This window comes from Amborella trichopoda, chromosome 10, assembly GCF_054954075.1.
Source record: "Amborella trichopoda isolate Santa Cruz 75 chromosome 10, AtrichopodaSantaCruz75HAP2 v2.0, whole genome shotgun sequence".
NCBI lineage: Eukaryota > Viridiplantae > Streptophyta > Magnoliopsida > Amborellales > Amborellaceae > Amborella > Amborella trichopoda.
The window spans coordinates 45,007,040-45,020,573 of NC_142345.1; the positions used below are offsets into that span (position 1 = coordinate 45,007,040).

General features: G+C 32.8%; 1 long non-coding RNA gene across 1 annotated transcript; it reads right to left on the reverse strand.

Moving 5' to 3' along the window:
* Positions 1–11,208: 11,208 nt before the first annotated feature.
* Positions 11,209–12,502, reverse strand: LOC148780276 (uncharacterized). Its single transcript, XR_016042357.1, has 2 exons — positions 12,426–12,502; positions 11,209–11,510 (listed from the first exon to the last, which is right to left on the reverse strand). It is a non-coding gene; the product is annotated as an uncharacterized LOC148780276 (long non-coding RNA).
* Positions 12,503–13,534: the final 1,032 nt, after the last annotated feature.

Sequence of the window (13,534 nt, forward strand, 5' to 3'; positions counted from 1 at the left end):
TTGCTATTTTTAATGATTTTTTTACAAAAAGATGGTGTTCTGCAGGATTTTGGATCACAGGGCAGACTGTATGGGCTATGGTGGTCTATGGTCTAGGGGTTTACTGGGATAGTGTGGTTCTAAGGCTGTCTATGCTTTAGAAAAACCATTGAATTTGCCAATTTTTCAAAATGGGGTGTCTACAATGAGATTATAGTATTCTTGTAAATAAATAAAAAAGTTTCTAAGCATGCACTTTACGTGCATGAGTGAAGCACCATGGCTCCTACCTAATCCGTATTGTAAAAAGATTTTGCAACGATTGAAACTAATACTAAAGAGTAGAGTGCTAATGGTGCGAGGGACTCTAAAAATACCAGCCAATGCATTGAAGAGCAGCTGAGCAGCTACTCCCCTGATAATTGAAGTCTATCCAAAATTAGAAATATTGTTGGGAACTAATAAATTTTCTATAAGTATTTTTATTTTAAAAAAATTTTATTTCAAAATGTTTTTATTTAAAAAACCGTGATCTTTGAAAAGTGTAACTTTATATTTCATAGATAACAAGTTATTAGGTTTTAGGCAAATTATCTATAGCCGAGAAAAAGCCATTTTGGTAATTTGTTTACATCCTTTAAACTTGAGAAATTGAGCATCAAACTCTTTTTTCCATTAAATCCTCTTATTTACCCATATTTTCAACTTTCAAGGAAAGCAGCAAAGAAATAATATCAAGGTGAAATCCGTCATTTTGTACGTCAGCCGGTCATAATGGAGAAGTGAGAGACTAAAAAGATCCCCAAATAAATCATAAATAAAACATTTTGAGCACAATACATGGGGGTATTTTCGTCATTTAAAGAGAGACAAATATTCTTTTTCTTTGATATTTTTAAAAATCTTAGGTCTGAATTTTAATTCTTTTCAGGCTGTCTTTGAATCTTTGGCAATTGACATACACTTTCAGTTTGAGCCATTAAGTATGGCGTCACCTAACGAAAGATGGATACGTGGCAGTCCATCAGTGGGCAAGGGGATCCCTTTCAAACGGTTCTCCTAACGAAATGAACATCACTACACAATGAATGTGTCCAAATGACTGAGCCAGGTTGGTCAAAGATATTCATCCAAAAAACCAAAAAACAAAAAATGTCGATCTAAGATGAATGGTGATGATGCACTGATGATTTGAATAAAATAGACCACTATTTCATAAAGGGTGCAGTTTGTATAAAGCCTTAGGATATGGATATCTCGAGTTCACATTGATATACATCATAATATTAGAATATGGATATCTCGGTTAATATTGATATACATCATTACGGATGTATGGATATATATTTCTTGACAAAGTTAAGTCTCTAGAAGATAGAGACCTAATTACTTGGTCATCAAGTTATCATACCATATTTATCTCATGTAATTGTCATCTATATATAGAGGTAAATATTCATCTAAAATAATGAAGATGTAGCCAGTTAGTCTTTGGATCCATAGACATAATGCTTCGGCCTAAACCTCTTGAACTAACCATTAACCACCTGAACTACGTAAATTTTGTGTTCTCTTCTTTTCTCTCCATTCTCTATTCAATGTTAAGCCTTTTCTTTTCTCTCCATTCTCTATTCAATGTTAAGCCTGAACCATGTGAATGTTGTATTCTCTTCTTTTCTCTCCATTCTCTATTCAATATTAAGCCTGAACCACGTAAATGTTGTGTTTTTTTCTTTTCTCTCCTTTTTTTATTCAATGTTTGTGCATGTATTAAGTGTTCTCTTTTCTTTTCTTTTTCTCTCCATTCTCTATTCAATGTTTGTGCATGTATACTCCCACAAATTCTAATTTAGTATCAGAGCATAAGAAATAGATCTATCTTCTTGTTGGAGTAACCCTAGCGAACGGCTAAGTGTAAAGAGAGGGGTGGCTGAGCGAAGAGATCTGTCTTCTTGTTGGAGTAGACTCTAATGAATGGCTAAGTGCAAAGAGAGGGATGGCTGAGCGGCATATTTTATAAGCTCTTATTTGTTCAGAAACTCGTGGTGGTGATGGTGCAATATAGGTGTAATTGATATGGGAGAGAAGGCTATAATTGGTAAGTTTCTCTCTCTAAAAAAAAAAGTTTCTCTCTCTAAAACTCCAGGAGCCTGGCTTCCATCGCGCAACAAACTCATCTTGCAAAACTCTAGAAGCCTGGCTTCTATTCCTCCGCCATCTGAAATCAATTTACTTGATAAAGTTGGGGGGCTTTATTTCCTCCATTCTCAAAGCAACCTAGTGTCGACTCCTCCCAAGACCGCCCAACTTCCTCACATGGATATTGAGCAAAACCCCAATAAGAGAAATGTTAGAGAGAGAAAGGTCAATTGAAGAGGCACCCTTTCTCTGGTCATGACATGCTGCTCTCTTTCCTCTTCTCTCAAGTGGGGTTTCCAAATCAAAGAAAGTGGACTTTGGCCTTCCTTGTTTGGGTGGATAAGATCCAGTTTGTTGGCAATGTCATCCAAATCCGTTTGTGGTCATCCAAATCTGACTTGTTGAATGAGTCATTTCCCTGAACCGAAGAAGATTATTGAGGGCGTGGAGGCGGCAAAACTGTGATCTTTTTGCTTTTCAAGTAGAAATCTTCCTCTTTTCTGTGACTTCTGCGACAAGAAGTTTCAGGATACTCCTGCTGCCAGGAAGCGCCACCTGGAAGGCCTCCACCACCAAAAAACCAAAGTCAATCTCTCTCCTCCCCACTCTCTCTCTCTAACTAGATGTGAGAGAGGTTGGAGAAGGCTTAAAAGACGCAGAGTTTCTCTCTCTGGTTAAAGATGAATCCAACGTGGTGGTAAAAGATAATCCAAAGCGGTGCAAAACAAAAAAAAAAAAGTGAAAAAATAAATAAATAAATAAATGAGTGATTTTTTTAAGACGTGGGTTATTATCTAGAAGCCCAATTTCATGATCAAGAGTTGCAGTCTCCAGATGAGGAGATGAATCGATCTGATTGATGATCAAGAGTTCTGTCTCTATATGAGGAGATGAAGATGATCGAATTTCTCAATCCTAGTTGATGATCAAGAGTTCTATCTCCAGATGAGGAGATGAAGATGATCGAATTTCTCGATCTTGGTTGATGATCACGTTTTTAGTTACTTGATTCCGTTTGATGATCAAGTTTTTCGTTATTTGATTTCGTTTGATGATGGAGTTTCCCTTTACTCCATCATGTGTGATGATCGAGTTTACTCGATCCTGTTAGTTCTAGATGCTTATGTTTCAATGATTGAGTTTTTCGTTACTCAATCATATTGGATGATGGAGTTTCCCGCTACTCCATCTTGTGTGATGATCATTTTCTTTTAGAGAGATAAAGCCTCTAGAAAGAAAAGAAGCTTCTGAGAGAGAAGATCTTCAAAGAAAAAAACCCTAGAGAGAGAAAGTCTCTAAAAGAAAGTAGAGAGCCCAAGAAAGTTTGTTTCTTGGAAGACCAAAGAATGTTTCTAGAGAAAGTAGAGAGCCCAAGAAATGTTCTTTCTTGTAAGACCATGGTAACCCATGAAATTTATCATGGATTTGATCATTACTCGTTTTTTGTGAAATTTATCATAGATTTGATCATTACTCATTTTTTGTAAAATTTATTATGGATTTGGTCACTACTCATGTTTTTGGCAACTTAGTATTGTTCAAACTTAATATTGTTCAAACTCCAGTTGCTTTAACTCAAAGCATCTTGAATTTGAGGGGGAGTGTTAGGATATGTATATCTCGGGTTCATATTGATATACATCATAATGTTAGGATATGGATATCTCAGGTTCATATTGATATACATCATTATGGATGTATGGGTATATATTTCTTGATAAGGTTAGGTCTTTAGAAGATAGAGACCTAATTACTTGGTCATCAAGTTAATAGAGACCTAGTTACTTGGTCATCAAGTTAATAGAAACCTAGTTACTTGGTCATCAAGTTAATAAAGACCTAGTTACTTGGTCATCAAGTTATCATACCATATTTATCTCATATAATTGTGTGATCGTCCTTTATATATAGAGGTTTAATGTAAAGATTCATCCAAAATAATGAAGATGTCGTCGATTAGGCTTTGGATCCGTGGCCATAAGGCTTCCGCTTGAACCACGTAAATACTATATTCTCTTCTTATATTTATGCATGTAGGCTCCAAAAAATTCTAATAAAAAATAGTATATATCGACTGATCTATGAAAACTTGAAAATCTTAAAAATTGACAGTCCAAAAATACGTTACAAAATACACTATTTTCAAAACCTGAAATCCAATTTTTTTCTCATGTCTGTGCATCTTGATATCGAGATGATCAATTTGAGGGTATTTGGGTATCAAAACAACCTCATATAGTGAAGATTTTGAGGTAGGCTCTAATTTGATTCTTTCGAGCCTCAGCGCTATATAAACTTTTCCCTTGCATAAATGGAAAATTTTATATAAGGTTGCAACTTTATACTATAGAAATAAGGTGTACTCTAGAAAATCCGGTAGAAAAGTGTTATGAAGTCAAAAACCTTCTAATTAATCACTTCGACATCGATATGTATGGATATAAAGAAAAAAGAATGGAAAATAATTTGATAGGGCTGCAGCCCTATCAAAATAAATAAAACATCACCTCATAACTCATCGAAAATTGCAGTTCAAGTATTAGAAAACCTTTACATCGATCATCTCATCTTGGACATTATAGTTGTAAAATAAGTTGGGATTTCAAGCTCTAAAATAGTGTGTATTATAACAAATTATCCAAACTGTTCATTTCGCCCTAAAAATAAGTATTCACAGATCCGCATGATCTATACCATTTTTTATTGTCGGTGTTGGAAATTGATTTTAGAGTCATCATGGAGATTTTTGTTGCTGAAAGTGCTTTCCAGACGAGGATTTGTACTGAGGCCTTATCTTGTTTTCATAAAAGACTAGGCCTTATAGAAACTTATTTCAAAAATAATTTCAAGTATTGAAAATATTATGTCTTGTAACAAGTTATCAAAACCATCAATTTTCAAGATTAGCAATTGTTATTAACATGTTTGATCTTCACTGTTTTTGCAATTTACAATTTTATAATTATAATTGAACATAGATTTTCAAGTCATTTTAGGTTTTCAGACTCTAGAATTAAATCTTCCCGCAAAATTTAAAAGTGTGCCTTACATATATGGTACAAAGTGGGTAACTTATACAAAACTCACCTTTCATAAATGCCCTGAACTAGCAATTAGTTTTGTAGTGATATTGTATAGTAAAAAATTATTTTTATTTACTTTAAAAACATAATAACCCGTAGTCATCAGATGTGAAATCTTACAGCATAGGGTGTATCAATTAGATGTTTTTCCAATATCAAAATAGGCATTTCCAACGGACTTTTGATATGCGCCTTAATTCTACAATTTAAGGTATCAACCTCATATCAACTTTTTCCTTAATTTTATACACTTCCTTTATTTTATATTGTCCCTTTGCTCTTTTCTGATAGGTATATACAATGTACGGTTTACATTTCCACTCGTTTGCCTAAATTCAATTGAAAGGGAAAACTTTGAAAAAAAATTACAAGAATTTGATTGGCGAACCTCAATGAAGTATGTGCTAGCATGTTCGTTTGGTTTAGATGTGATGGTCACTTCATATTGCAATTTACTTGTAGCACAAGTGATTTTTGCCAGAAAAAGCCGCCAGAGTGATCAGAATTCCAGGTTGCCAAAAAAACCCTCAAAATTGTCAGAATTTTATTATATTTTAGATATATTATTGGAATTGTCTATAAATAGATTATTTATCTTTTGTACAAGGAGGTCACAACTACTACCACTCATTATATGTCAAATTGGATGGTTTAGGGTAAGTCATGAAGTTCGAGTTTTTTTTTTTTTTTTTTTAGAACTTCGTATATTTAATAACACTCTTAGAACTACTCATTTTAAAATTTAAGGGATAAAAGTGATTGTAACCTCCTTGTACAAAAGATAAATTGTCCATTTGTAGACAATCCCTATTTTATTTTGTCTTTTTAAAATGTAGCTTAGTTCAACTCAATAATCGCTCGAGTCAGACCATGTAAATCGGAATCAAAACACTAGGGAATTCAAGTCTCATTTTGAGATTTTTAATCACTTACGAGAAGTAATAAAAAAAGGTAAAATATACAATGAGACTATTTATCTTTGGTACAAGGTGGTCACAATTAATATTCACCATTAAAGGTGAAATTCGATGGTTGTATTTATTCCGTTGACCAAGTTCAAACTTCAAACAAAAAAATCCAACTTTGTGACACACACAAGCTATCAGATGTTATATCAAATAGTTTTAAGTAATTATGACTTCTTTGCATCAAAGACAAATGGTCTCATTGTATACAGTCCTATAAATAAATAAAAAAAGGATTGTATTATATGAGAGTCTTTTATCTTTGTTACAAAGCAAAGCCATCATAATTGCTGCTACTCGTTTATATGTCAAGTGTTTGGTATTTTATTTTGTAAATTTTGAGTCTAGTCAATAAATACTATATCAAGAAAGATTGTGATATCTTTGTATTAAAAGAGTAAATGGTTTTGCACACTTTTCCATAAGGTAAAATACCATAAAAAATAAGGAGACAATAAGAGGGGTCCCTCTTGATGAATCAAATAAAGTTCACTATCTAATATGTTAGTTTCTTCCACTTTCTATATAATTTTATGTTTTCATCATAATGTGTATTAATCAATCAATTAATAGCAATCAAGCCAAGGAAAGTCCCTAAGCAAAGTTATTCTACTTATATATACTGTAAAGCTAGGGGTGGGTAGGATTGGGCTCGGACTTGGACCCAGACCCGACCTAAAAATAAAATAAAATATATATTTAAATATTATATTATATATGTGTGTGTGAATTATTTAAATTTATTTAAATATTTATTAATTTATAAAGTATTATATAAAAAATATTATTTAAATAATAATACCATTTGGGTCCGGTCCACATGGACCCGGACCCGAATAATGTTTTTAGATCCAAACCCAACCCGCAGGATCCAAACCTATATCGAGACCCGGTCCTGGGTCGGGTCCATTACCACCCGAAGCTAAAGCACACAATTTAAGAAGAAAAGCCTTAAACACGGAGTGCTTTTATGACAGAACAAAACGTGGATACAATTGGGAAATGCAACAAATGAAATGAGTGCTTGAAATCTTTGTCTTATATAAATCCATTCAGTCCCACCTCCCATTTCTTTCTAAAGCATATGTACTCTACTTTTTCACATTAACTATGTGCACTCCATTTGTTCTCTAGCACAATTTGGGCATGTAAGCAACTTTTTCAAAAAAAAATATGTCAAATATATGCTCACTATGGAGCACAATGCAAATTTGTCCCTCACAGGAAAAGCCCTGGCTATGCGTATTTTTAGAACTAAATTTTTTTTTTAACGATATGATAGTGTTTACGCTCCGATATGTACCAATCTTTGATATGATATCTGCTCAAATATTTACAAATCTGAGTTAAATTTGAAAAAAGTAGAGAAAGTGGTATCTCTTAAATTATGGGCTCAAAAAAATCCCTGATTTATATAGATCCGGTTTTTTTCTGAGTCCACTAGCTGCGCCAGCTCCAAATCCGTATTTTGACCTAAAAAACGCTTCTAAATTTAATCAAATATTGTGTCGTTGGAAAGCTCTCGGGGTTTACTTTAACTTGAGATAGGTTTTGGGCAGGTTTAGGTCAACAACATTGGGTCTAGATTGCCTATGGTCTACTAAGATATGTATGGCCCTTTAGACTCAGAATCGAAGTTTGTAGGAGTTCCCTTAACCAAAATTTCGAGAGGGTGTCTACGAGTAGAATAAAGCGGAATGGTGGAACATGAATCGTATAACCAATCCAAAATAGTTGGGATGAGGTTTGGATGATGACAATGACGATGACAAACTACTGAATAAACATATTGATTTTGGCTAAAATACTATAATCTAGAACTGCATAGATTTTTAGTTTTTGAACCAGATCAAAGTGTTTTAAGTATTGATGTTTTAAGTATAAATATGTATCCAAATCTAAATGAATTCTCTTCAGTCATTTGCCTGAGGGAGTAAATAAATGTTTTGCTCTTGCTGGAGCAAAGTGCCAACTCTTTGTAAAACTCATAACAAAATTTAATTTTTTACTCTATATCACTCTTTGCATATAGTGTGCTTCATCATTTAACAAAACAAAATGTATACAATGAGACAATTTACTTTTGATACAAGGATGTCACAATCATCATTGACCATTAGATTTGAAAATAGGTGATTGAGGATGTGTCGTTGTTTGGATATAAAATCCAAAATAAAATTTATCAAATATTGTGACACACTTTTATCTATTAGATTTCATATCCAATGACTAAAAGTGATTATGACCTCTTTGTACCAAAAATAAAAAGTCTCATAATATACAATCCCTTAACAAAAAAAAAAGGTGTTTTAACAATAGATAATGATAATGCTTTTCCACGCATCAACTAAGAGATAAGAGAGAATTAACTGAGCAATGGTTCATGAGCACTACGGGGTAATAATAGGAGGTCTAATTTGTTATCTTTTAATTCATCCCCATGACTTATTATTTTCTTTAATTGTCTTAAATTTCTCTAATAAAATAAGTTTACAAGTCCTGTATATCTCTCTTATCGCATAACATTCTCACTCTCTATTTCTAAGAAAAATCAATAAATATAGGAGGTCTAATTTGTTATCTTTTAATTCTTCCCCGTGACTTATTATTTTCTCTAATTTTCTAAAATTTCTCTAATAAAATAAGTTTAGAATTCCTATATATATCTCTTATCACATAACATTCTCATTCTCTACTTCCAAGAAAAATCAATAAATTTTATACTTATATCTACATCCCATCAACTGCTAGCATGTCTCTCAATAGTGTAGGCGAGGTATGACTCTCATCTCATGGCTTGCATAAAATTTTAAAGGAAATGTATATGATGAGACAATTTATTTTTTATTCAAAAAGATCACAATCATTATCAACCATTGGATATGAAATTAAATGGATAATGATATGTCACTAATTAAGTACAAAATCCAAAATAAAATTTCTCGAAAGTTTTAATACATTATAATATGTTAGATTTCACAGCCAATGACTAAAAAAAGTTGTGACCTCCTTGTACCATATTTCTTCTCCTTCTCTTCTTTATTTTTTCGGTGCACTTCATAAGTAGCCAACATTTCTCTCCAGACATTGGGTGGTACCATCAGGCAAGAGGGTGCATCTCTGATACCAGTTATATGCTTATTTATACGCTGCATATGCCAACATTATGCATATTATTACAAAACTTGTATGCTATCTTATTTCTATGGGTGTAGTTTGTATAAGGTTGCAACCTTAAACAATCAAATTAAGCCGCACCTCCAATTTTTATTATAATATGTAATTTTGGTGTCAAAAATTCTTAGGATGACCTGAAAATCCATTTTCATCTCTAATTATAAAATTGTAAACTCTAAAAATGGTTAAAATCAAATAGATCTATAAAAATATATATTGAAAATGGACGGTCCAGATAATTTGTTGCAAGATGTACTATTTTTTGGACTCAAAATCTTTTATTTTTTCATAGTCATACATCTTGATGTTGAGATGATCAATTAGAGGGCTTTCCAATATTAAAACAATATTTTCCGATGGATTTTTATGTTGCACCTTAATTCTATATTTTAAAGGTGCAACCTTATATAAACTTTTTTCCTATTTTTATTGTTTTTATTAGTCAAAAAGCTATAATTCGGACCCGATCGACTTCGTCCATTTGAACCGGAAGATGTGCTCAACAAATGGAATTAAGTACTTAAAACCCAAACATAAAGAATCTACAAAACCAAAATCAAATCTGGAATACATACAAGATGTAAAAATTCAAACCCAATCTTGAATAAAGTGCACAAACTAGAATTGCAATATTGAAAAAAGTTACTAATGGAAAACCCAATAAGAAAAGGGTGCGTTTTGTATAGAGCCGAGGCTCTAAACAATCAAAGTAATGCATACTTTCAAATAGTGTCGAGAAATGTGGTTTTAATACTAAAAATCTTTGTGATAGTCTTAAAATATATTTGCATCTCTAATTATAAAATCTCAAGCTTAAAAAATAGTGTAGATCGAGCATATCTATAAAAACTTAAAAATCTTGAAAATTGACGGTCCAAAAATGTATTACAATATGCACTATTTGTAAAACTTGAAATACATTTTTTTCTAATTTTCATGCATCTTGGAGTAGATATGATCAATTTGAAGATATTTGGGCATCAAAACAACCACTTCTAGTGAAATTTTTGAGGTGCACTCTAATTTAATTGTTTAAAGCCTCGCACTTATAAAAAATGCCATCAAGAAGCCCAAACACATAAGAACAATCACCAAAAAATTGAAAAGGAGCATTAATCTGAAAATCAGAAAACCTAAATCCAATCCTAGAAAAATGTTCATAAACCTAGACTGAGACGCACTATTGAAAGGGGCAGTGCAAACTCCAAACAAGAAAAACACAAAAACAAACATCAAACTTGAAATAACATATCCAAAACCTAATATTGAAAAGTATCAACAAACCCTAAAGACAATAAAATAACCTTCGGAAAACTAATCGAAGTTGGTAGGAATCAGTGAGTTGTAGTTGTGAAAACACCTCCTTGCACATCTCTTCATGTGTCATGCGATCTTTCTATCCTCCTTGATTTGCAAGAATTCACAAATGCCTAAAAAATATCGATCTTTCAAAAATAAAAATCCCTGATCTTATTCTTTGAGGGGCTTTTCTCTCACCAATAAGTTCACAATGCCTTAGGGATACTAAGGCATATATTGACTCCTAATGCACATAACAGTTTATGAGCAAGCATGCTTATACTATAGGTTAAACATAAGAACTTTAGAGGTCCTTTGGACCCCAATTCAAGAAAAAGAATAGCACATTTATAGAGCCTTGAGATTCTTGACAAAAGAGTTGTAGCTACAATAATAGTATTATCCAATTGTGTTGAGATCAAATGGGGTGAAAGTATGTTGAGATGTGGTTTAGCAAGGTTCATTTTTATTTTCCACTTGTGTTAGTAAAGAGGGTTCAAAGATGTGAGAAATTTTAGGGAAGTTGGAGGAATTTTTCTGTGCCATTGAAAAATACTGATAAAATAATTTTAAAAGTCAGCACTTCTATTCATTCATCCTTGATAATATGAATGGATATCATAGTTATAATTTATAAATGTATATAAAACAATTATGTGGTATATATTCACTTGGTATCCTCCCCTTGATTATTTGGAAATAATGATACCATCTTTGGAAAATTGAGTGCATTAACCTATGATTTGGAAAACAGCAATCCGGCCTGGACTTGCCAACAATCCAATTCGGCTTCCCGATCCAACTCGCACCTGTGTAGAGAATACTTTTGCCTCTCCTTGAACAAAGGCTGCCTTTGCTTCAAAAGCATCTGATTGTAAATGCAAAGATACAATGGTTATATCCATAAGATCTAAACCAAAGAGCACCATTTTTATTGGTTATGGTTATATTCATAAGATCGAAACCAAAGGACACCATTTTCATTGTTATGCCAAAGAGCAGAACTTTTATTGTTCTATGAAAGAAAAAGTGACATTTCATGACACTGGTATCTCAAATTGCTCTCCATTATTAAAGCAAATGAAAAGGTAGTTGCAGGAAGCAAAATTCGAATTCTTGCCCCAGTCCAACTCCTGTAGATGATCCCTAGAAATTATGACCATATAAGATGAAAACCAAGATTATTAGAACCACGAATGAAGAGCTACTAAGTGATGTTTAATCCATTTGTATAAATTTGGGGTTTCTTGCATGGAAAATTGTTTCATGCGGGCTGGACCACATATCTACAATATGCGATCCCAATGTATAAAGCATCCATTTAAAGATGGATGCAAATAGGTGGTCCATCTAAAAACAATTGAAACTAAAGGTCCAAAGGTTTTTTTTTATAAAGTCATTATTTTTATTTTGTAAAATTTATTTATTCATTTTATATTCATGATTAGAGATTACATGTCCTTAAAAATTGGGTCTGAAAATCTATCTCAAAAATAGATTTTGAAGAGGCCACTCATTTCTACATGGACTCATAGAAACCGGGTCCTGCTTGTATACAACCTATACAACTAGATATTTTATTTCTTTCCAGCCACATATGGCATGGAGCTCCCCTCATCGCAGTTCGTGGTTCAGTTTCATTTCCCCAGCTTGTTAAATAATAATAAAATAATAATAATAAATAATGATGATGATGATATTGTTACTAGTAGTCATTTTCAGATTCAGCGCAAATACAAAAAAAATGGAGGCAGGATTTAGTATAGAGCAGTTCCGGAAATACCAGTTCTTATGGTTTGTTGCCTTCCACTACAAAGAATCCTCAGCTTTCAAATAACCGAACAAAATGGGAAACCCCCTGTGATGACCAAAACATTTAAATGTAATCTTCAAGTTCAAGTTTTCCCAAAATTTTTTAATATAAAACAAATAACAGAAGGGCGATACTATGTCCAAGTAAATATATAGGTCAATTAACGGAATAGGATATCCAAGGGATTTCAGACATGAATCACAACATAAAAGATAATTCAAAAGAAGAGCAGTGTTGGAGAGGGTTGTTGGAGTTTTGAAAAGTAAAACAAATAGTCTATAGTTCTTCGAAACGCTTGTTATTATGATATGTTTTAGGAATCGGAATTGCATAATGTATCACATAATTCCTAATCTTGAAATCGTTGTCCATACAATTCAAATCATCGAATAGTATTTCGCATTATATCGAAATTGCGATCCAATAAAATAGGAACTATGTTTTCTATTTGTAAGAATCGGTATCCCATCAGGTTGGAATCGAGTTTCATACCTTTCAAGAATGGCACATGACCCAACATTTTTTAGTGGCTTCTGGAATCGCGATTCGATGATATTGAAATCGGTGTACCATCATGTTGGAATTGAGTTTCATACCTTTCAAGAATTGCACGACCCAACACCATTCTATGGTTTCTGGAATCACGATTCGATGAGATTGAACTCATGATTCCTAAATTTTTGGAATCATTGTCCCATCGACTTAGAATCGAGATTCTTACTATTCAAAAATCGAGATTCTCCCATTAAAAAGTCGTGCACCAATCCCCTCCAATACATAAAGAAGTACTAAGAAAATACTCAACCTTGTTTGCTATCTTTGTCAACATATCCCATACCATGGACTTGGTTTGGCAATTCCGCCTACTAAAAGCCCTGGACTTGGTCTATGACATACAACTAGTGAGAACAAAGGCGAACTCCCTCTATCTCCTTTCTTGAAAGTATAAAATAAGTACATGAAATAGAAATTCTCCTTTATTAAATGTACTTTTGAAAATTGAGTTACTCAATTTACAATATTTAAATATTAATTTAACCTAAAACACCATAGGATATCTTAGATTTAGCACACATCAT